Below are 24,946 nucleotides of genomic sequence, written 5' to 3'. Positions count from 1 at the left end.
ACGGTCCTGTGCAAACTCCTTTCAGGAAGACTCTGGTTTTTATCTCCCCTGATCCAACACAACCTGCTCTGCTCAGCTTCCCCAGCCTGACAGTGAGAAAGGTGAACACATGTCCCGGCTTTCAGTCAAAGCTAACATCTATGGATCTAATCATGACCTGCAATGCTAGGATTGAACCCAGTCCAACCTGGCTTTCCTAATATATATATATAAGTCCTTGTAGAGGAAGCATGTGGGAGGAAGTCATGTTTCCCCTTCAAACACAGAGTGATTGACAACTGTATGTGATTGTACACAGGGGTCTGTCAGTGGGGGTGCAGGACTCACAGGCAATATCTACTACACTTGATATAGTCGAAACAGACTTATATAATGAATACAAGGAGGCTGCTTGTTACCAAAAGCAGCACCAGACTTAACTGTTGGTTATAACTGGTGTCAGAGTTCAGTTTTAATAAAATAAATGTGGCTGACCTCCAACACCATACCACCATAGGCCCAAATGGCACTGGTTTTAAAATAAAGAAACCATGCTTTTTTTAATACCTTAAAGGAATTTTTTGCTAAACAATGGACAATGGATTTATTTATTACAGAAACAACTGATTATATTTGGTAATGATTCCTTTACATTATAAAGAGCAAGTTACTATGTACACTGTTACTGACTACACTTATATACTAAATGCCTTTTTGACATCAGATTTTACATTTCTGAATGCACAGACTGAACTATAGATCTCTAAAACCCGCTGAGGCTGATGTACTCACTTTGACAATCCATGTCAGAATATAAGCATCTGTTCACCTAGCCTGATTGACACCTCCTCAGCATCTCTCTTGCTACTGAGATCTCCCACAACTCAGTACAAGCTGCAGCTGTCAATCAGGATGGGTGGGTGGAAGCAGAGTACACTCATGAGCTATTTCATTCTTTACCTGGACTCAAAATTTGTTCATCTTAATATCAAGAGTATACTGCCACAGTAAATATACCAGCCTCACCAAGTGTAAGAAATGTATTTAATTGTCACGGGGTTACTGCAGCATTGTGGAGCCAGCAGACCGCAGCGTCTCACTGCTCCTACTCCGGCGCTGAGAAGAAGCACTTCTCCCTTATTTTAAATGTGTTTCTTTATCCTGGCAGATGAGGGGTTAATCGGTTATGTTGGAAATCCCTATATTCACAGCTGAGATCATAATTTGGGCTCTGTTACAAATCGTTGCCAGAGCTAGCATTTGCTGCATGGTTAACGGTGGGAAAGGAGTCCATATGAAAAGGAGAGTTTCAGGAGTTATCTGTGACTGTTGCTTGGTTCGTATGTTTGGTAATTCCCTATCCTTCTCTATTTTAGTTTACGCCCCTAACTCCATGCCCCGGTGTATTCCTCTGTTATATGTGAGTGAATATTTTGTATGCCTGGAGTTTTCTGTTAACCCTTGTTTGTGTTGTTTTTCGGGTTGGTTTACTACCATGCACAGTAGATCCCCTCTTCCCTGGGTGGGGGAAGAGAACAGACGAAGGGCTAACTCAGGAGATAAGGAAAGGGCGGAGGCCCCGGCATCTTCGCTATCTGAAGTATCCCAGGGATCAGGGAAGGAGACCCTGGTCCTGGGTCACCTGACAGTTGTGCCATGACATTAATAATGTATGCTGTTTGTATTGTAAAATCTTGTAATACATCAGACTTAGCAACACTAACGCACCACAACTATAACCTACAGCAGCACTTACACCAGGGACTTATCTATTGGGGACGGAACAAGGAATCACTAGGTCAACAACATCACATAATTGCTATGTTTACTTTTTACTCAGAGTATGTCAGATAGCCAATGTGCATATGATATTCCACATATTCGCCTGTCTATAGATGTTGATGGGATGATTTATGGACATTACATATTACACGGTGACTAGATATTTTTTATACATAGTTGCACCCCTGCACTATTTGTGATGATGCTATTTGGAATAACGAGAATAAATGTAGCAGTTAAATACAACGCTGATACCAGTTTAAGATATTTCCTCATTTATTATTCTACCTTTAGCATTTCACCGAGTACCAAAAGAGTAGACGTTGAATAAAGTATATTCAGTCCCATGAAAGGTGCACACTAGTTATGCAGTAGCAAGGAACAGACTTCAGTGTAGTCAGATAAGCCAGGAAGAATCACATATTTGGTTCCTTAAAGAATCCAAAGAGTGGTCAAGGAACCTGGGTCATAAGGGCAAGGTCACAGCAACCATCCACCCGGAAATAATTCCAATATATAGTCTTTCTATCTGGTGCGCTTAACTTTCATCCCACTGATGCCTTTGCCTAGTTTGGTTTCCCTTACATCTGTTTCCAAGATGGCTACTACAGTGGCATGGTTAGAGCAGTGGTAGGCCTAAAGAAGATCTTCCAAAACAAAAAAACGTGGTACAAAAACAACCAAAAGGACATGCTTTTTTATTTCTTCTCTATGAGCTTTTATGGCAACTATCAGGAACTAGATGGTGGCCCGATTCTAACGCATCGGGTATTCTAGAATATGCATGTCCACGTAGTATAATGCCCAGCCACGTAGTATATTGCCCAGCCACGTAGTATATTGCCCAGCCACGTAGTATATTGCCCAGCACAGAGCCACGTAGTATATTGCCCAGTCACGTAGTATATTGCCCAGCCACGTAGTATATTGCCCAGCCATGTAGTATATAGCCCAGTCACATAGTATATTGCCCAGCACAGAGCCACGTAGTATACAGGTCCTTCTCAAAAAATTAGCATATAGTGTTAAATTTCATTATTTACCATAATGTAATGATTACAATTAAACTTTCATATATTATAGATTCATTATCCACCAACTGAAATTTGTCAGGTCTTTTGTTGTTTTAATACTGATGATTTTGGCATACAACTCCTGATAACCCAAAAAACCTGTCTCAATAAATTAGCATATCAAGAAAAGGTTCTCTAAACGACCTATTACCCTAATCTTCTGAATCAACTAATTAACTCTAAACACATGCAAAAGATACCTGAGGCTTTTATAAACTCCCTGCCTGGTTCATTACTCAAAACCCCCATCATGGGTAAGACTAGCGACCTGACAGATGTCAAGAAGGCCATCATTGACACCCTCAAGCAAGAGGGTAAGACCCAGAAAGAAATTTCTCAACAAATAGGCTGTTCCCAGAGTGCTGTATCAAGGCACCTCAATGGTAAGTCTGTTGGAAGGAAACAATGTGGCAGAAAACGCTGTACAACGAGAAGAGGAGACCAGACCCTGAGGAAGATTGTGGAGAAGGACCGATTCCAGACCTTGGGGAACCTGAGGAAGCAGTGGACTGAGTCTGGTGTGGAAAAATCCAGAGCCACCGTGCACAGGCGTGTGCAGGAAATGGGCTACAGGTGCCGCATTCCCCAGGTAAAGCCACTTTTGAGCTACAGAGAAGCAGCACTGGACTGTTGCTAAGTGGTCCCAAGTACTTTTTTCTGATGAAAGCAAATTTTGCATGTCATTCGGAAATCAAGGTGCCAGAGTCTGGAGGAAGACTGGGGAGAAGGAAATGCCAAAATGCCTGAAGTCCAGTGTCAAGTACCCACAGTCAGTGATGGTGTGGGGTGCCATGTCAGCTGCTGGTGTTGGTCCACTGTGTTTCATCAAGGGCAGGGTCAATGCAGCTAGCTATCAGGAGATTTTGGAGCACTTCATGCTTCCATCGGCTGAAATGCTTTATGGAGATGAAGATTTCATTTTTCAGCACGACCTGGCACCTGCTCACAGTGCCAAAACCACTGGTAAATGGTTTACTGACCATGGTATTACTGTGCTCAATTGGCCTGCCAACTCTCCTGACCTGAACCCCATAGAGAATCTGTGGGATATTGTGAAGAGAAAGTTGAGAGACGCAAGACCCAACACTCTGGATGAGCTTAAGGCCGCTATTGAAGCATCCTGGGCCTCCATAACATCTCAGCAGTGTCACAGGCTGATTGCCTCCATGCCACGCCGCATTGAAGCAGTCATTTCTGCCAAAGGATTCCCGACCAAGTATTGAGTGCATAACTGAACATTCTTATTTGATGGTTTTTTTGTTTGTTATTAAAAAACACTTTTATTTGATTGGATGGGTGAAATATGCTAATTTATTGAGACAGGTTTTTTGGGTCATCAGGAGTTGTATGCCAAAATCATCAGTATTAAAACAATAAAAGACCTGACAAATTTCAGTTGGTGGATAATGAATCTATAATATATGAAAGTTTAATTGTAATCATTACATTATGGTAAATAATGAAATTTAACACTATATGCTAATTTTTTGAGAAGGACCTGTATTGCCCAGCCACGTAGTATATTGCCCAGCCACGTATTGCCCAGCCACATGGTATATAGCAGAACCACATAGTATATTGCCCAGCACAGAGGCTCGTAGTGTAGAGACTTTAAAAAAAAAAAACATATACTCACCTATAGCCCATTGAAGTCCTGCTATCCTTACCCTCCGCTGCCTTTCTGGCTCCTCTCCACGCTCCCGGGATCGCTCCATTGCAAGCGGCAGCTTGCGGTCCCGTCCCAGGGCTGGTGTGAGCAGGACCTATGATGACATCGCGGTCACATGACCGACCATGACGTCACGGCAGGTCCTTGTCCCACACCAGCCCTGGGATGGGAGCGGAACCTGCCGCTTGCAATGGAGCGGTCCCGGGAGCGTGGAGAGAAGCGAGAAAGGCGGCGGAGGGTGAGTATAGCAGGTTTTTTTTTAATTATTATTTTTAACATGACATATTTTTACTATTGATGCCGCATAGGCAGCATCAATAGTAAAAGGTTGGGGACACAGGGTTAATAGCGGCGGTAACGGAATGCGTTACCGCCGGCATTAACCCTGTGTTAGCAGTGACCGGAGGGGAGTATGGAGCGTGCGGGGAGCGGAGCGCCGGGGACACAGTGCGGGGAGCGGAGCGCCGGGGACACAGTGTGGGGAGCGGAGCGCCGGGGACACAGTGCGGGGAGCAGAGCAGCGGGGACACAGACTACGGGGAGGGGAGTGGAGCGCCGGGGACAGTGACTGCGGGGAGTATGGAGCGGCCATTTTCTTCCGGACTGTGCCCGTCGCTGATTTGTCGTGGCTGCTTTGCGGCGACCAATCAGCGACTTGGATTCCCATGATAGACAGAGGCCAGGACAAATGAATACCATGACAGAAGGACAGACAGACAGACGGAAGTACCCCTTAGACAATTATGTATATAGATGACCGTGGTGCTTTGCTCAAATGTGCAGAAAACAGTTTTCTAAAAAGGAAAAGGAAAGAGCGGCACTCACCATTCCTTGAAAATTGAAAGTCCTTTATTCAAATATCAAGGGGACATGTATGCGGTATGTAGGGAGATGCAGAGAAAGCTTGTGAACTACGGCCGTTTCGCGCTCGTCTGGCACGTCTACAGGTTCAGATCTTGATATTTGAATAAAGGACTTTCTATTTTTAAGGCATGGTGAGGGCTTCTCTTTCCTTTTCCTTTTTATAAGACTTAGCAAAGGTCTCCCCTGCCTCCCCTATGCTGTGGGATAGGCAAGAAGAAAAATGTGATTTCAACTTATCAGTGCTTTCCCTGTGCCACTGTGGCAACCATCTTGGAAATAGGAGGAAAGGATTTCTGATTTAGGCAGAGAAGTGAAATGGAGACCAAGTAGGATGCATGAGACATGGTCAATAAATTTCCTGCTCCACGGTTGAGGATGGCTTTAAGAAAGCCAACAAACACAATGCAGGGTCAAAAGCAAGGATGTAATATAGTACCTATAAATGACACAGAAGTTAATACATCTTAAGCTCTGGTATTGACTGGACTGATGACAATGCACATTGTAGTGCACCAACTATTTCTCTATCAGCCCCCCAAGACACATTGCAGCGTTGGACTGAGAGAGGAAGATTCAACACTTGAATCTGTAGACCAACTATGAAAAATTAGGCTACTTTCACACATCAGTTTTTTGCCTTCAGGCATAGATAGAGAGAAAAAGAGAGAGACTCCAGAATGGAAAACAAAGCTACGGGGCATGCTCAGTGTAAAAATATCAGAATCGGTAGCCGGATCTAGTCATTTCACCTCACATTTCATCTGTTTATCGCTGGAACCGTTGCTATTCCTCCGTACGTTTTCTCCGTCCACCGGAAAAATAATTTTTGACGGATCCGGCAAAAAACGAAAAAAAAAATCGAAAAAAAATAGATCAGTTTTTTCAAAACTCGCCGGATTGTGCCTGACGGCAAAAACCTGATGTGTGAAAGTAGCCTTACTTGGAACATTGTTTGTAGAAAACTATTGTACCCTATTTATAGAGGCATATCCTAGAGCAGTGACAGAACAGGTTAATATGATGGAACAAGAACTGATTGTTCAATCATAACAAAACAGGTTATTATCACTGACTGCCGAAGACATGCTTGTCAATTAACAATATTACAATTTGTACGCTTTCTCACATAGTTATTAATAGGTGTGATATCACAGGATCCGGCAATGCACGCAGGTTTACCTGCACTGGGAATCCTTCACTAACAGCTGTTCAGAGCTCCATGAGGCCGGGATGACACTTATGTACTTCGAAATTAATAATGCTCATCACGCAAGCAACCTTACTCTTACTTTAGAAAGAAGAAATATCGGCATGACCATCTGTGACTTTTTCTTTCTTCATTTGCTTAACCCATTAATTAAAATAGAACAAAAAGGTCCGAACTCATGCCCAAAGATTATATTCAATAATGATATTTATTCAAGGTGTAGTACAACATAGGGTAGGTATGGAAAACAAATACCAAAAGTGAGGGCACTATCCCAGGAGACGGAAAAATGTTATTACAATGTACTGTGGTGGCCCACAGAGGTAAATTGATTAGGGAAGTAAATAAATAAGTGCATACCACAGTGAAAATCAAAATAAATGAAAAAGAAATATCACAGTTATATCTATGAATATACAAAAAAGTGAAAATACTAGTATAGTCATGCTAAAGGCTAGGCAGCAAAGTTAATGGGGAGCCATGAAATAAAGTACATCAAAATTGTGTGATGCTGATGAATTAAGCATTATAAGTAAAGCCTCATGATAGATACCTGATAGTTAGGTGGGAGCCGTCTCCTGGATGCGCCCAAACCCCAATGCGCGTTTTGGCGTCTGCCTTCTTCTTTCTACATTTGCCTAACCCATTAATGACTAGATCACTTTTTTTAGGCTTCCATTTATTTTTTCCCTTCTTCCAAGAGCCCCAACTTAATTTTAAAATGTAACAGTACATTCAAATAACTTTTCAGAATAAGCTGTCATGTATGTGTACATGAGGAATAACACTGCTTCTGGCCAGTATATGATTTGTACTCTGCATTTTTACACGTTTTCTCCTCCGCAATCTCAAGATCTAAATTTGCAATCCACTTTGAGCTGGTTGGAAGAGTCTAACTGCTATAGTGTCTGTCTTATACTATAAATCACAGCTCATAGAGATGGATTCCTGCTTTTCATTCCTATTAGCATATGGAGATAAGCAGCAAAGTGGAGCTTGATACACCACAGATCTAAGCAATGTAGATATTACTTCAGCTCTAGAGTGAGGTAAAAGTCTTGCTTGAAAGCTTAGCATTATCTTCCCGTGTCTCACCTTATTTGTTTTCTCACTGTGCTCCTCAGTCCACCTCCCCCTCCACTCTCCATCAGGTATAATGCACATAACACCACAAGTGAGTCTTCAGTCCGTCTTGTCTGAGTAAGGCCTCATTCATAACATAGAGAAGCTAGAGAGACAAAAAGCTCAAAACAGGGTCTGATCCAGTAACAAACAGGTATAAAATGTTACATGATGCGCTCACCCTTATAGAGTTGTTATAGCCACAACTCCTATAGAAAATATGTGAAGTCTGCTGCAGGACCACCAATAGGAGCTGATGCATTTAAATGAGGAATGTGACGATTCAGAATTCGCTCTGCAAAAAGTCCAAAGTATGATCAAAGTAAAAAATGAGGTTTGAATGCGGTTTATTTTGTCAACGCGTTTCAAGGTTATCAAACCTCTTCATCAGGACAAAACTATAATCTTGGTTTTGTCCTGATGAAGAAATTTTATAACCTTGAAATGCGTTGACGAAATAAACCGCTTTTATACCTCAGTTTTGTCTTTGGTCGTACTTTGGATCTTTGGCAGCGCGGATTCTGAATCACCACATTCCTCATTTAATTGCATAAGACCTCATTGAGGAGTCCGTGTGGTGCACACATGTTGCATTCTTTTTTTCACAGATATCACACGTACCCATTATAATGTATGCTGTTGTTCACATGTCTGTGGTTATCATGGGCCTTATGTCCATGCAAAACTCACAGAGACATGTCCATTTCTCTCAGGGCCAATACAGGTCTATGAGTCCGAGATAAACTTGTACAGCACACAGATAACATCCGTGCACCATCCATGGGCTCTTCAAAGTTAACACTGCAAAGTAAGGGAGAAGCTTTGTAATTTATTTATTTGTATATTCATCCAAGAAAAACTCTCATGACACCCTAATCATAAAAACGGACAGACATATGAAACACTGATGGGCAAATTGAACATACTGATGCACAACTTTCATGACACCTGTAGCATTTTTCATGTACTTGTTTAAACACGGAGGTGTGAATGAGGCTTAAGAGAGCTGTCTTTTTCTCAGAATAAGTGGAGAGTTCAAGAAGCAAGAGGTAGAAGAAAGAATGGCTTATAAGTGAGAAAGGAGACGGAAAGCTCCTATAAATTATATTTCTAAGTTTCTTATATTCGCCTGAGCTATTGAACTATGCAAAGTTTGGTGATATTACAATTCCCATTTAAGTTCTACATTAACATAGCCATATTAGGGCTTGCTTGAAGCAGGATACATTTACTTTTGAATTAAAATAAACTCTCGTTAATGACAATTCGCATTACCATAAAATGTACCAAAAAAAGGGAAAAGAATTCAAAGTAGAGTGAAATTTTGAACAAAATCACAGTTCTGCCATTGACTTTGGGTTTCATATATATGGCTTTCAATTTCCAGTGAATTTGAACTGAAAACATTATTCTCCACGTTGGGGCTCGCTCCCACTTACGATTGAATCAGATTAATGCAATTCAATTAAAAATTGAATCTTGAATGCTTGTGTTCTCAATGGCATTTTTTTTCCCTGCTCCCATCGGATGGAAAAAAAACAGCATTCTGCGATTGCATGCCAAATTCAGACCACAAGCACCCATATAATAATAATAATCTTTATTTTTATATAGCGCTTTACAGTTTTGCGCACGTTATCATCACTTCCCCTGATGGGGCTCACAATCTAAATTCCCTATCAGTATGTCTTTGGAATGTGGGAGGAAACCTACGCAAACACGGAGAGAGCATACAAACTCTTTGCAGATGTTGTCCTTGGTGGGGTTTGAACCCAGGACTCCAGCGATGCAAGGCCACCGTGCCGCCCAGTCTAAGATACCTTATCTGTGGACTAGGTCATCTATATTAGCTCAGTGTATCTGACTCGCTGCTTCCCTGCCCATCAGCAATATGAAGAGGCCGCACTATGGAGAGCGCAGCATCCTCTTCATCATCTACAAGACACAGCTCTGTATATAAAATAGCAGCTTTCCCAGGTCCTGCAACTAAGAGCAATAAATAGGACTGAGCTATAATACTGGACGCAGATGTGACTAGATGTTATATAGTCGTGCTGTAAGCAGGTTAAATGCAGTAATGCAGAGGTGCAGAACAGGGGTCAACAAGAATGTGGCTTAATCTACAGTAATAAACTCCTCGCAGGGAGATAGCAGGGAATTAATAAAAAATGAATCAGGGTTAACCCCTTAAGCCCCGAGGGTGGTTTGCACGTTAATGACCGGGCCAATTTTTACAATTCTGACCACTGTCCCTTTATGAGGTTATAACTCTGGAACGCTTCAACGGATCTTGGCGATTCTGACATTGTTTTCTCGTGACATATTGTACTTCATTTTAGTAGTAACATTTATTCGATATAACTTGCGTTTATTTGTGAAAAAAACGGAAATTTGGCGAAAATTTAGAAAGTTTCGCAATTTTCCAACTTTAAATTTTTATGCCCTTAAATCACAGAGATATCTCACGCAAAATACTTAATAAGTAACATTTCCCACATGTCTACTTTACATCAGCACAATTTTGGAACCAAAATTTTTTTTTGTTAGGGAGTTATAAGGGTTAAAAGTTGACCAGCAATTTCTCATTTTTACAACACCATTTTTTTTTAGGGACCACATCTCATTTGATGTCATTTTGAGGGGTCTATATGATAGAAAATACCCAAGTGTGAGACCATTCTAAAAACTGCACCCCTCAAGGTGCTCAAAACCACATTCAAGAAGTTTATTAACCCTTCAGGGGTTTCACAGGAATTTTTGGAATGTTTAAATAAGAATGAATATTTAACTTTTTTTCACACAAAATTTATTTCAGCTCCAATTTGTTTTATTTTACCAAGGGTAACAGGATAAAATGGATGCCAAACATTGTTGTACAATCTGTACTGAGTACGCTGATAGCCCATATGTGGGAGTAAACCACTGTTTGGGCGCATGGCAGAGCTCGGAAGGGAAGGAGCGCCATTTGACTTTTAAATGCAAAATTGACAGGAATTGAGATGGGACACCATGTTGCGTTTGGAGAGCCACTGATGTGCCTAAACATTGAAACCCCCCCACAAGTGACACCATTTTGGAAAGTAGACACCCTAAGGAACTTATCTAGATGTGTGGTGACCACTTTGACCCACCAATTGCTTCACAGAAGTTTATAATGCAGAGTCGTAAAAATAAAAAATCATATTTTTTCACAAAAATGATCTTTTCGCCCCCAATTTTTTATTTTCCCAAGAGTAAGAGAAGAAATTGGACCTCAAAAATTGTTGGCCAATTTGTCCTGAGTACGCTGATACCCCATATATGTGTGTAAACCATTGTTTGGGCGTATGGCAGAGCTCGGAAGGGAAGGAGCGCCATTTGACTTTTCAATGCAAAATTGACTGGAATTGAGATGGGACGCCATGTTGCGTTTGGAGAGCCCCTGATGTGCCTAAACATTGGAACCCCTCACAAGTGACACCATTTTGAAAAGTAGACCCCTTAAGGAACTTATCTAGATGTGTGGTGAGCACTTTGACCCAACAAGTGCTTCACAGAAGTTTATAATGCAGAGCCGTAAAAATAAAAAATCTTATTTTTTCACAAAAATGATCTTTTCGCCCCCAATTTTTTATTTTCCCAAGGGTAAGAGAAGAAATTAGACCACAAAAGTTGTTGTGCAATTTGTCCTGAGTGCGACGATACCCCATATGTGGGGGTAAACCACTTTTTGGGTGCATAGCAGAGCTCGGAAGGGAAGGAGCGCCATTTGACTTTTCAATGCAAAATTGACTGGAATTAAGTTGGGACGCCATGTTGGTTTGGAGAGCCCCTGATGTGCCTAAACATTAAAACCCCCCACAAGTGACACCATTTTGGAAACTAGACCCCATAAGGAACTTATCTAGATGTGTTTTGAGAGCTTTGAACCCCCAAATGTTTCACTACAGTTTATAACGCAGAGCCGTTAAAATAATTTTTTTTTTTTTTTCGCAAAAATTATTTTTTAGCCCCCAGTTTTGTATTTTCACAAGGGTAACATAATAAATTGGACCCCAAAAGTTGTTGTCCAATTTGTCCTGAGTACGCTGATACCCCATATGTGGGGGGGAACCACTGTTTGGGCGCATGGCAGAGCTCGGAAGGGAAGGAGCGCCATTTGGAATGCAGACTTAGATGGATTGGTCTGCAGGAGTCACGTTGCATTTGCAGAGCCCCTGATGTACCCAAACAGTACAAACCCCCCACAAGTGACCCCATATTAGAAACTAGACCTCCCAAGGAACTTATCTAGATGTGTTGTGAGAACTTTGAACCCCTAAGTGTTTCACTACAGTTTATAACGCAGAGCCGTGAAAATAAAAATTCTTTTTTTTTTTCACAAAAATGATTTTTTAGCCCCCAGCTTTGTATTTTTACAAGGGTAACAGAATAAATTGGACCCCAAAAGTTGTTGTTCAATTTGTCCTGAGTACGCTGATACCCCGTATGTGGGGGGGAACCACTGTTTGGGCGCATATCAGAGCTCGGAAGGGAAGGAGCGCCATTTGGAATGCAGACTTAGATGGATTGGTCTGCAGGCGTCACGTTGCATTTGCAGAGCCCCTGATGTACCCAAACAGTAGAAACCACCCACAAGTGACCCCATATTGAAACTAGACCTCCCATTGAACTTATCTAGATGTGTTGTGAAAACTTTGAACCCCCAAGTGTTTCACTACAGTTTACAACGCAGAGCCGTGAAAATAAAAAATCCTTTTTTTTCCCACAAAAATGATTTTTAGCCCCCAAATTTTTATTTTCCCAAGGATAACAAGAGAACTTGGACCCAAAAAGTTGTTGTCCAATTTGTCTCGAGTACGATGATACCCCATATGTTGGGGTAAACCCCTGTTTGGGCGCACGGGAGAGCTCGGAAGTGAAGGAGCACTGTTTTACTTTTTCAATGCAGAATTGGCTGGAATTGAGATCGGACGCCATGTCGCGTTTGGAGAGCCCCTGATGTGTCTAAACAGTGGAAACCCCCAATTATAACTGAAACCCTAATCCAAACGCACCCCTAACCCTAATCCCAACTGTAACCCTAACCACACACCTAACCCTGACACACCCCTAATTCTAATCCCAACCCTAATCCCAACCGTAAATGTAATACAAACCCTAACCCTAACCCTAGCCCTAACCCTAGCCCTAACCCTAACCCTAATGGGAAAATGGAAATAAATACATTTTTTTTAATTTTATTATTTTTCCCTAAGGCTAGGTTCACATTGCATTAGGGAAATCCGTTTAGCACTAGCGGATTGCGCTAACGCAATGTCTTTTTAGGTGTCGTGTTTAGTGGTCGCGTTAACGTCCCCGCTCTGGAAGATCGGGGATCGGACCTCGGGCGCGCCGCGGACGCTGCAAGCAGCGTCTGAGGCGCGCCACAAAAGAACGGCACCTTGCTAGCGCGAGCCGAAAATGGCACGCTCTAGCGATGCGCTACACCCGAAAATCACATTGCTGTCAATGGTTGTGCTAACGGACCCGTTGCACGGCGTTAATTGTGACATTTTCGCCGTGCAACGCTGTCCGTTAGCGTTAACCCATTAACGCAATGTGAACCTAGCCTAACTAAGGGGGTGATGAAGGGGGGTTTGATTTACTTTTATAGCGAGTTTTTTATATCGGATTTTTATGATTGGCAGCCGTCACACACTAAAAGACGCTTTTTATAGCAAAAAAGTTTTTGCGTCTCCACATTTTGAGACCTATAATTTTTCCATATTTTGGTCCACAGAGTCATGTGAGGTCTTGTTTTTTGCGGGACGAGTTGACGTTTTTATCGGTTACATTTTCGGACATGTGACAGTTTTTGATCGCTTTTTATTCCGATTTTTTGTGAGGCAGAATGACCAAAAACCAGCTATTCATGAATTTCTTTTGGGGGAGGCGTTTATACCGTTCCGCGTTTGGTAAAATTGATGAAGCAGTTTTATTCTTCGGGTCAGTATGATTACAGCGATACCTCATTTATATCATTTTTTTTATGTTTTGGCGCTTTTATACGATAAAAGCTATTTTATAGAAAAAATAATTATTTTGGCATCGCTTTATTCTCAGGACTATAACTTTTTTATTTTTTTGGTTATGATGCTATATGGCGGCTCGTTTTTTGCGGGACAAGATGACGTTTTCAGAGGTACCATGGTTATTTATATCCGTCTTTTTGATCGCGTGTTATTCCACTTTTTGTTCAGCGTTATGATAATAAAGCGTTGTTTTTTGGCTCGTTTTTTTTTTTTTTTCCTTACGGTGTTCACTGAAGGGGTTAACTAGTGGGCCAGTTTTATAGGTCGGGTCGTTACGGACGCGGCGATACTAAATATGTGTACTTTTATTGTTTTTTTTGTTTTTTTTTTATGTAAAGAAATGTATTTATGGGAATAATATTTTTTTTTTTCTGCTTTATTTAGGAATTTTTTTTTTATTTTTTTTTACAAGTGTGGAAATTTTTTTTTTACTTTTTCACTTTGTCCCAGGGGGGGACATCACAGATCACCGATCTGACAGTGTGCACAGCACTCTGTTAGATCGGTGATCTGACATACAGCCGGGCAGGATTAGAGCTGCAGCTGCAGCCTGATCCTGACCCGGAAGTGCTCCCTGCAGGACCCGGATGCAGCCCGGCGGCCATTTTGGATCCAGGGACTGCAGGGAGAAGACGCTCGGTACACGGTGAGCACATCACCGTGTACCGATCGTCTCAGGGAAGCCCGCAGGGAGCCCCCTCCCTGCGCGATGCTTCCCTGCACCGCCGGCACACCGCGATCATCTTTGATCGCGGTGTGCCGGGGGTTAATGTGCCGGGAGCGGTCCGTGACCGCTCCTGGCACATAGTGCCGGATGTCAGCTGCGATAGGCAGCTGACACCCGGCCGCGATCGGCCGCGCTCCCCCCGTGAGCGCGGCCGATCGCATATGACGTACTATCCCGTCCATGGGAATTAAGTCCCAGGTCACCTGGACGGGATAGTACGTCATATGGGATTAAGGGGTTAAAGGAACAGGCAGAATTAAAGCAACAGTCCTATATTCAAATAACACTTATCATGGCTCCCACTGATGCTCCTTAAGCCACAGTCCGATGGGGGTAGTAGTGTCAGCAATGACGAGTGTAGGGTCCTCAGATGTGGTCCAAAGTTGACAATTGGTCTTCTGGCGGCAGCGGGCAGTTTCCGGTTTTACCCACAGAGCCCCTAGTCCATTTAACTGCTGAGCAAAAGAGTAAAGCTCTCCGCAAGGTTTCTCGTGGCACGTGTCTCTCTGAGCCGCTGCCGCCACCCGAATGGCTGCTCTGCATGGCTCGGCGTGCGCTCCTCTATGGGCCAGCCGAAGTGAGGATGCAGCGATCTGTCTCTGTCCCACACAGGTGTCGCTGTGCATCTGTCAGCATTGGGGGACGCACCTCAGGGATCTGCATCAGGCCCTTGCTCTTCCGCGCGAGCGCTGCATTCTGCTTAGCTGGGCGCTCGGCTCTCTCACTGGCTCATTGGCCCATACGCAAAAGCTCTGCCGCAGTTCTACCCCGCGCTGTCTCTCATACTGTGGAGCGTGCCTCTGCCCTCGCTGCTGGCAGCAAACTTACTGTTTCTTTACATGCTTTCTCCTCACTGCCTTGCCTTAGTCACGCCCCCTCTTCCCGCATCATGGGGCCTGTCCTGTTGCCTATTTTTTCCCCCGGGCAACATATGACGCAGCCTCAGCAGTTCCGGACCCAGCATGATGCAGGCACCTGCAGCCGCTCTTCCTCCTTACAGTGTTACACTCACCTCACTTCTTGTAACATACAGGTGCACAACAAAGATATTGCACAATCACCACATGATGAGTGGCCTGTGCACCATATTTTTCAGACCTCAAGGCGCACTTTCCCCCCCAAAAAAAAATCCCTGTATAAGAGTTGAAGGGTGAATGTTGGGGTTTTCTGGGGTTTTCAGTACAGAATTCCATGACAAACTTGTGGCAGTGGCATCTCTGTTTGCTGTGGTAATAATGTGATTATTTTTTCTTTTATATTGTGCTAAATAAGCAAATATATTATGTGAACAGTCATTGAGGTTGTACTGTAAACTTTTCAATTAGAACAGTGTAACAGGAGCTGTGCGGTGATCATCACTGGCTGTGATTGTAGTTTCGACTTTCATTCTACAGGAACTGCTGAAGCTTGATGTGAAGACCGTCTCAAATAAAATTAAGGCATGTAGCTCATGTCTTTCAACCATTGTATCCACCATGAAATCACATCATATAACTAAGGAGAAGTAAACTATGAATTTCCAGATGCAAAGGAAATATCAAAGAAAAAAAAAACAGGACTGCTACTTTATGCTATTGATGTTACTTTTTAATTAAGAACAGTCAACTGCTGTAACAAAATGTGAACATGGTCCAAAATTTTTAAAGACTTTGTTTTGCACATATCTATATTTGTTTTAAAAAAAATAATCACATATTACTTGTAAAAGCTAAGTGGAATGAATTTGTAAATCAATGAAAAGAATTGAATTTCATTTCCAATATGATGAAGTAGACTGTTATTCAGTGTAAATAATGGAACAGGTGACACTGTACTTTAGTCTAATCATTTAAATAAACACATAAAACAAATGGATTAATATCAGTTCATGCTCCTCTAAAAAAGAACTGAGCGGATTATTTCTGATAGTGTTATAAGTTCTCCGAAATCTGCAGGGGTTTGCGTTGGTGGAAAAAAATATCAAAGTGGAAAGGGAGCAATGATTAGGATAAAGTGTTAAAAGTCAAAACTAATTTAAAACCTATTTTTGAAAAAGAAATCTCACACAGCTATGATATGATGAACCTGAAGGTACAGAACTGCAGATGGTACAAATGAGTAAGACTTCTTTATAATAAATGAGTTACTTCAAATAACTGTCTGTTGGAAATTGTAGTCAGTGGACCTTTCACCTATCCAGCGAGCTCATGTCTAAAACCTTTTTCATTCATCCCTACCTACTGAACTCTTTTCTACTCAGTATTTATCAAACACTTCTTTTTACGGCAAAAGTCTTCCTATCTTATGATGATTCAACTCCTTTAAGGAACTTCCATATAAAATATTTACACAACTGATCTAGTGACCCTTGACTTTCCCGACCAGTAATATTTTAGTATAATTCCTAATATAATTGAGTATGTGCTAAGAGTTTATTACTGAGTGAATATGTGAAGGAGAATATTTATTCATGTGAATATACGTACTGTAAATATGGTTATGGTTACTCTTCCAAAATTAAGAAGGGACTGTGATTACCCCATTTTCTTTTCTTTTGAGAAACATTATATGAGTTTACTAAACATTACATTACTGACACTTGTCACTGACATAAACATATCATTGGTTTTTCACTTCAGGTAGACACATTTTGCTATTCCCACCTGATAAAGTGATAGTATAATGGATAGTGTCGAGTGACACCTTCCGATATCCGAAAATATCAGTATCGGATTGGATCGGCCAATATCCAAAAAATATCGGATATCACCGATACCGATACCCAAAACCAATGCAAGTCAATGGGACACAAATATCGGAAGTAAAATAAACCTTTTCTTTCCTTGTAGGTTAATTCTACATGAAGGAAAACAACAAAGAATAATGTAGGATGTATTGGGGGAGGTGGAGGAGACATTAAAGGCATAGAGGTTTAGCAAAATCAAATGGAATAGCAGGAATTAATTTTTTTTTTAAATGTTCAGAGTTACAAAGATATTGACTATGTTAACCCCTTCCCGACCTGTGACACAGCGTATGCGTCATGAAAATCGGTGCCAATCCGACCTGTGACGCATATGCTGTGTCACAGAATGATCGCGTGGCTGCGATCGCTCTGATTGGCTGTTGAAAGTCAGCCAATCAGAGCAATTTTTAATATTTCACCTATGAAAAGTGGTGAAATATTACAATCCAGCCATGGTCGATGCTGCAATATCATCGGCCATGGCTGGAAACCCTGATCTGCCCCCCGCCACTGCCACTAATCTCCTCCCCAGTCCTCCGTCCAGTGCTGCGCTCCCCTCTGTCCTCCTGTCCGCTCCCCCATCCTCCTGTCCGCTCCCCCATGCTCCGATCCACCCCCCTGTGCTCCGATCCACCCCCGTGCTCCCCCCACCTCCCTCATACTTACCGAGCCTCCCGGTGTCCGTCCGTCTTCTCCATGGGTGCCGCCATCTTCCGAAATGGCGGCAGCCAGATTCTTTCTGTGTACATTTTGATCACTGTGATAAAACCTATCACAGTGATGAAAATAAAAAAAATAGTAAATGAACCCCCCCTTTATCACCCGCATAGGTAGGGACAATAATAAAATAAAGAAAATATATTTACTTTTATTTTTCCACTATGGTTAGGGTTAGAACTATTAGGGTTAGAACTAGGGTTAGAGTTAGGGCTAGGGTTAGGGTAAGGCTATGTGCATACGTATTCTGGTCCTCTGCGGATTTTTCCGCAGCGGATTTGATAAATCTGCAGTGCAAAACCGCTGCGGATTTATCACGGATTTACCACGGTTTTTCTGCGGTTTTTCTGCAGATTTCACTGTGGTTTTACAACTGTGGTTTTCTATTGGAGCAGTTGTAAAACCGCTGCGGAATCCGCAGAAAGAAGTGACATGCTGCGGAATGTAAACCGCTGCGTTTCCGCGCAGTTTTTTCTGCAGCATGTGCACAGCGTTTTTGTTTGCCATAGGTTTACATTGAACTGTAAACTCATGGGAAACTACTGCGGACCCGCAGCTGCGGAAATGCTGCGGATCCGCAGTGTTTTAAGCAGCGTGTGCACATACCCTTAGAATTAGGGTGCGGATTTGGCTGCGGATCTACAGCGGATTGGCCGTTGCGGATTCGTAGCAGTTTTCCATCAGGTTTACAGTTCCATGCAAACCTATGGAAAACCAAATCCACTGTGTCCATGGTGCGGAAAATACCGTGCAGAAACGCTACGTTATATTTTCCGCAGCGTTGTATTTTCTGCAGCATGTCAGTTCTTTGTGCGGATTCCACAGCGTTTTACACCTATTCCTCAATAGGAATACACAGGTGAAATCCACACAAAAAACACTGGAAATCCTTGGTAAATCCGCAGGTAAAACGCAGTGCCTTTTACCTGCTGATTTTAAAAAAATGGTGCGGAAACATGTCACACGAATCCGCCACGTGGGCACATAGCCTTAGGGTTAGGGTTGGAATTAGAGTTAGGGTTGGAATTAGGGTTAAGATTAATCTTGTGGCTAGGGTTATGGTTAGGGCTAGGGGTGTGTTGGGATTAGGGTTGTGGTTAGGGTTGGGATTAGGGTTAGGATTAGGGTTAAGGTTGGGATTAGGGTTAGGGGTGTGTTGGGGTTAGGGTTGTGATTAGGTTTAAGGCTAGAGTTGGGATAAGGGTTAGGGGTGTGTTTGGGTTAGTGTTGGAGTTAGAATTGAGGGGTTTCCACTGTTTAGGCACATCAGGGGTCTCCAAATGCAACATAGCGCCACCATTGATTCCAGCCAATCTTGCGTTCAAAAAGTCAAATGGTGCTCCCTCCCTTCCGAGCCCCGACGTGCGCCCAATATATGGGGTACCAGCATACTCAGGACAAACTGGGCAACAACTATTGGGGTCCAATTTCTCCTGTTACCCTTTTGAAAATAAAAAATTGCTTGCTAAGACATAATTTTTGAGGAAAGAAAAATGATTTTTTTATTTTCACGGCTCTGCGTTGCAAACTTCTGTAAAGCACTTTGGGACTCAAAGTGCTCACCACATATCTAGATAAGTTCCTTGGGGGGTCTAGTTTCCGAAATGGGGTCACTTGTGGGGGGTTTCTACTGTTTAGGCACATCAGGGGCTCTGCAAATGCAATGTGACACCCGCAGACGTTTCCATCAAAGTCTGCATTTCAAAACGTCACTACTTCCCTTCTGAGCCCCGACGTGTGCCCAAACAGTGGTTTACCCCCCACATATGGTGTACCAGCATACTCAGGACAAACTAGGCAACAACTATTGGGGTCCAATTTCTCCTGTTCCCCTTGTTAAAATAAAAAATTGCTTGCTAAAACATAATTTTTGAAGAAAGAAAAATTATTTTTTATTTTCATGGCTCTGTGTTGTAAACTTCTGTGAAGCACTTGGGGGTTCAAAGTGCTTACCACATATCTAGATAAGTTCCTTGGGGGGGTCTAGTTTCCAAAATGGGGTCAATGGTGGGGGTTTCTACTGTTTAGGCACATCAGGGGCACTGCAAACGTAACATGATGCCCGCAGACCATTCCATCAAAGTCTGCATTCCAAAATGTCACTACTTCCCTTCCGAGCCCCGATGTGTGCCCAAACAGTGGTTACCCCCACATATGGGGTATCAGCAAACGCAGGACAAACTGGACAACAACTTTTGGGGTCCAATTTCTCCTGCTACTCTTGTGAAAATAAAAAATTGCGGGCTAAAAAATAATTTTTGAGGAAAGAAAAATGATTTTTTATTTTCACAGCTCTGCATTATAAACTTCTGTGAAGCACGTGGGGGTTTAAAGTGGTCACTGCACATCTAGATTAGTTCCATGGGAGGTCTAGTTTCCAAAATGGGGTCACATGTGGGGGAGCTCCAATGTTTAGGCACACAGGGGCTCTCCAAATGCAACATGGTGTCCGCTAACGATTGGAGCTAATTTTTCATTCAAAAAGTCAAATGGCGCTCCTTCCCTTCCGAGCCCTGCTGTGTGCCCAAACAGTGCTTTACCCCCACATGTGAGGTATCAGTGTACTCAGGAGAAATTGCCCAATAAATTTTAGGATCCATTTTATCCTGCTGCCCATGTGGAAATGAACAAATTGAGGCTAATATGAGGTGGTCCCTAAAAAAAATGTTTTTGTAGATTTCGTTGTAAAAATTAAAAATCGCTGGTCAAATTTAACCCTTATAACTAGCAAAAAAAAAATTGTTTCCAAAATTGTGCTGATGTAAAGTAGACATGTGGGTAATGTTATTTATTAACTATTTTGTGTCACATATCTCTCTCGTTTAACAGGATAAAAATTCAAATTTTGAAAATTGCCAAATTTTCTAAATTTTTGCCAAATTTCCATTTTTCACAAATAAACGCAAAAATTATCAAACTACATTTATGACTATCATAAAGCCCAATATGTCATGAAAAAAACAATCTCAGAACCGCTAGGATCCATTGAAGCATTCCTGAGTTATTACATCATAAAGGGACACTGGTCAGAATTGCAAAAAACAGCCAGGTTATAAGGTCAAAATAGGCTGGGTCATGAAGGGGTTAAGCTTTTTAATATTTTGTCAGATATTTATGTTTCACTACTTCCATGCTCTTCACCTTCTTTTTAATTTTCCCACACTTTCTTCTTCATCATCCTCAGCAGCAGCATCTTTTTCATCAACTTCTTCTTCACCTTATTCTTCTTCTTCTTCTTCTTCTTCTTCTTCTTCACCTTCTTCCTATTATTCTTTTTTTTTACATTCTTCATATTCTTCTTATTCAACTATTATTCTTCTTCATATTCTATTACTTCATCTTCTTCATATTCTTCTTCTTCATCATATTCTTATTTGTGACAGGCATTCCTGTAGTTGTTATCTATAAATGTTTGAAGATTACACCTTCCGTTCTGCCTGTCACAAAAGATTTACAACAGGATTTGTCGGCGTTCAGTTTGGCCTGCAGCAGCAGGTTTTTTCCAGGGGTATCACAAGGAGGAACGGACTCACCCCCATACATTGCTTAGTCTTCTTCTGTTTATAATTTAGATATCTTTTGCTCTGATTTTTAGTCTTATGCTTAATGTTCTTCTGCTCTTTGTTCTGCAGCTTCTTGTTCTTCTGCTTCTTGGTCTTCTTCAGGGTGGTCTTCAGGGTCATCGTCTCCGGGGTCGTCATCTCCAGGGTCATCGTCTTCTTCGGGGTGGTCTTCAGGGTCGTCGTCTTTAGGGTCGTCGTCAGGGAGATCCAGAGAGATTACCAAAAACCATTTCAAAAAGCTTGAACTTGGAAATGTAGCAGAAGGTACAATAAGGCTGAGGAACTGCCGAGAACCAGCTGATGGTACTGGAACCCGGATGGGTAGCCGAAGGTACAAGAGCCAATGGAACTACCGAGGACCAGCTGATGGTACTGGAACCCGCTTATTAAGCAGGAGGTACCCGTGCCAGAAAGCACTGCCAAGGACCACCAGACGTTGGTGGAACTCAGATATCGAGAAGGAGGCACCTAAGCCAAAGGCTCTGCCTGGAACCAGCTGACAGTACTGGAACTAGGATGGGGAGCAGAAAGTACAAGAGCCAATGGAACTACCGAAGACCAGCTGATGGTACTGGAACCCGGTTACTAAGCAGGAGGTAACCATGCCAGAAAGCACTACCAAGGACCACCAGACATTTGTGGAACTCGGATATCGAGAAGGAGCCACCTAAGCCAAAGGCTCTGCCTGGAACCTGCTGACAGTACTGGAACCAGGATGGGGAGCAGAAGGTAAAGGAGCCAAAGACACTGCCGAGAACCAGCTGACGATACTGGAACCTGGATGGGTAGCAGAAGGTACAAGAGCAAATGGAACTACCGAGGACCAGCTGATGGTACTGGAACCCGGTTACTAAGCAGGAGGTGCCGGGCCAGAAAGCACTACCAAGGACCACCAGACGTTGGTGGAACTCGGATACCGAGAAGGAGACACCTAAGCCAAAGGTTCTACCTGGAACCAGCTGACAGTACTGGAACCCGGATGGGTAGCAGAAGATACAAAAGCCAATGGAACTACCGAGGACCAGCTGACAGTACTGGAACCCGGTTACTAAGCAGGAGGTACCCATGCCAGAAAGCACTACTAAGGACCGCCGGACGTTGGTGGAACTCGGATACCGAGAAGGAGGCACCTAAGCCAAAGGCTCTGCCTGCAACCAGCTGATGGTACTGGAACCAGGATCGGGAAAAGAAGGTGCAACAGCCAAAGGAACTAACGAGGACCAGCTGACGGTACTGGAACCCGGTCACTAAGCAGGTGGCACCCATGCCAGAAAGCACTACCAAGGACCACCAGACGTTGGTGGAACTTGGATACCGAGAAGGAAGCACCTAAGCCAAAGGCTCTGCCTGGAACCAGCTGACTGTACAGGAACCCGGATGGGGAGCAGAAGGTACAAGAGCCAAAGACACTGCCGAGAACCAGCTGACGGTACTGGAACCCGGATGGGTAGCAGAAGGTACAAGAGCCAATGGAACTACTGAGGACCAGCTGACAGTACTGGAACCCGGTTACTAAGCAGGAGGTACCCGTGCCAGAAAGCACTACTAAGGACCACCGGACGTTGGTGGAACTCGGATATCGAGAAGGAGGCACCTAAGCCAAAGGCTCTGCCTGGAACCAGCTGACTGTACAGGAACCCGGATGGGGAGCAGAAGGTACAAGAGCCAAAGACACTGCCGAGAACCAGCTGACGGTACTGGAACCCGGATGGGTAGCAGAAGGTACAATAGCCAATGGAACTACTGAGGACCAGCTGACAGTACTGGAACCCGGTTACTAAGCAGGAGGTACCCGTGCCAGAAAGCACTACTAAGGACCACCGGACGTTGGTGGAACTCGGATATCGAGAAGGAGGCACCTAAGCCAAAGGCTCTGCCTGCAACCAGCTGATGGTACTGGAACCAGGATCGGGAAAAGAAGGTGCAAGAGCCAAAGGAACTAATGAGGACCAGCTGACGGTACTGGAACCCGGTTACTAAGCAGGAGGTACCCGTGCCAAAAAGCACTACCAATGACCACCAGACGTTGGTGGAACTCGGATACTGAGAAGGAGGCACCTAAGCCAAAGGCTCTGCCTGGAACCAGCTGACGGTACTGGAACCCAGGGGGACCTATTCAAGATTGACTTCCAAAGAACCAGCTAATGGTGCTGGAACTCAGATAGGCAGCAGAAAGTTCATATGAAAAAAAAATTGCAAGGCCACAAGCCGGCCTGAGTTACCGAAAACCCAAAGTCCTTCAGGGGAAGCTTGTCCTATTGGCACTACAGAACCAGCCTTGATTGTCAATTCCGCAGCCCACATGGGAAGCAATTAAACTGCAGGCACCATAGAGTTGACTAACCTGACCGCAACCCAACAGGACAACGTATTGGAGGCAAAGTGACCTTGACATTACCCAGAAACAAGTTGGCGTGCTGGAACCAGGTTGGGCAGGAGCGATTACCCATGCCAAAGACACTGCCGAGAACCAGCTGACGGTACTGGAACCCGGAGGAGTAGCAGAAGGTACAAGAGCCAATGTAACTACCGAGGACCAGCTAACAGTACTGGAACCCGGTTACTAAGCAGGAGGTACCCGTGCCAGAAAGCACTACTAAGGACCACCGGATGTTGGGGGAACTCGGATACCGAGAAGGAGGCACCTAAGCCAAAGGCTCTGCCTGCAACCAGCCGATGGTACTGGAACCAGGATCGGGAGCAGAAGGTACAAGAGCCAATGGAACTAACGAGGACCAGCTGACGGTACTGGAACCCGGTAACTAAGCAGGTGGCACCCGTGCCAGAAAGCACTACCAAGGACCACCAGACGTTGGTGGAACTTGGATACCGAGAAGGAAGCACCTAAGCCAAAGGCTCTGCCTGGAACCAGCTGACTGTATTGGAACCCGGATGGGTAGCAGAAGGTACAAGAGCCAATGGAAGTACCGAGGACCAGCTGACAATACTGGAACCCAGGGGGACCTATTCAAGATTGACTTCCAAAGAACCAGCTAATGGTGCTGAAACTCAGATAGTCAGAAGAAGGTCCACATGAAAAAAAAAATTGCAAGGCCACAAGCCTGCCAGAGTTACCGAAAACCCACAGTCCTACAGGGTGAGCTTGTCATATTGGCACTACGGAACCTGCCTTGATTGCCAGTTCCCGCAGCCCACATAGGAAACACTTAAACTGCAGGCACCATAGAGTTGGCTAACCCGGCGTGCTGGAACCAGGCTGGGCAGGAGGGAGTGCCCGTGCCAAAGACACTTCAGAGCAGCAACTGGCGGTGTCGGAGCCCAGGGATTACAGGAGAAACAGAGTGTTAGCTGAGGCCTAATTGGAGCAAGTTTAAAATCTGTAGTAGTGTGAATGTGGAGGGAGCAGGAGAAATTGCCGCACACACAGCTGGGGATCAGCTGACGTTACTGAACCCCAAAACACTGGAGCATGTGTTGACTGTGCAGACGGCACTTCCGAGCAGC

Source organism: Ranitomeya imitator, chromosome 1 (genome assembly GCF_032444005.1).
Source record: "Ranitomeya imitator isolate aRanImi1 chromosome 1, aRanImi1.pri, whole genome shotgun sequence".
Taxonomy (NCBI): domain Eukaryota; kingdom Metazoa; phylum Chordata; class Amphibia; order Anura; family Dendrobatidae; genus Ranitomeya; species Ranitomeya imitator.
This window is presented reverse-complemented; position numbering follows the sequence as displayed.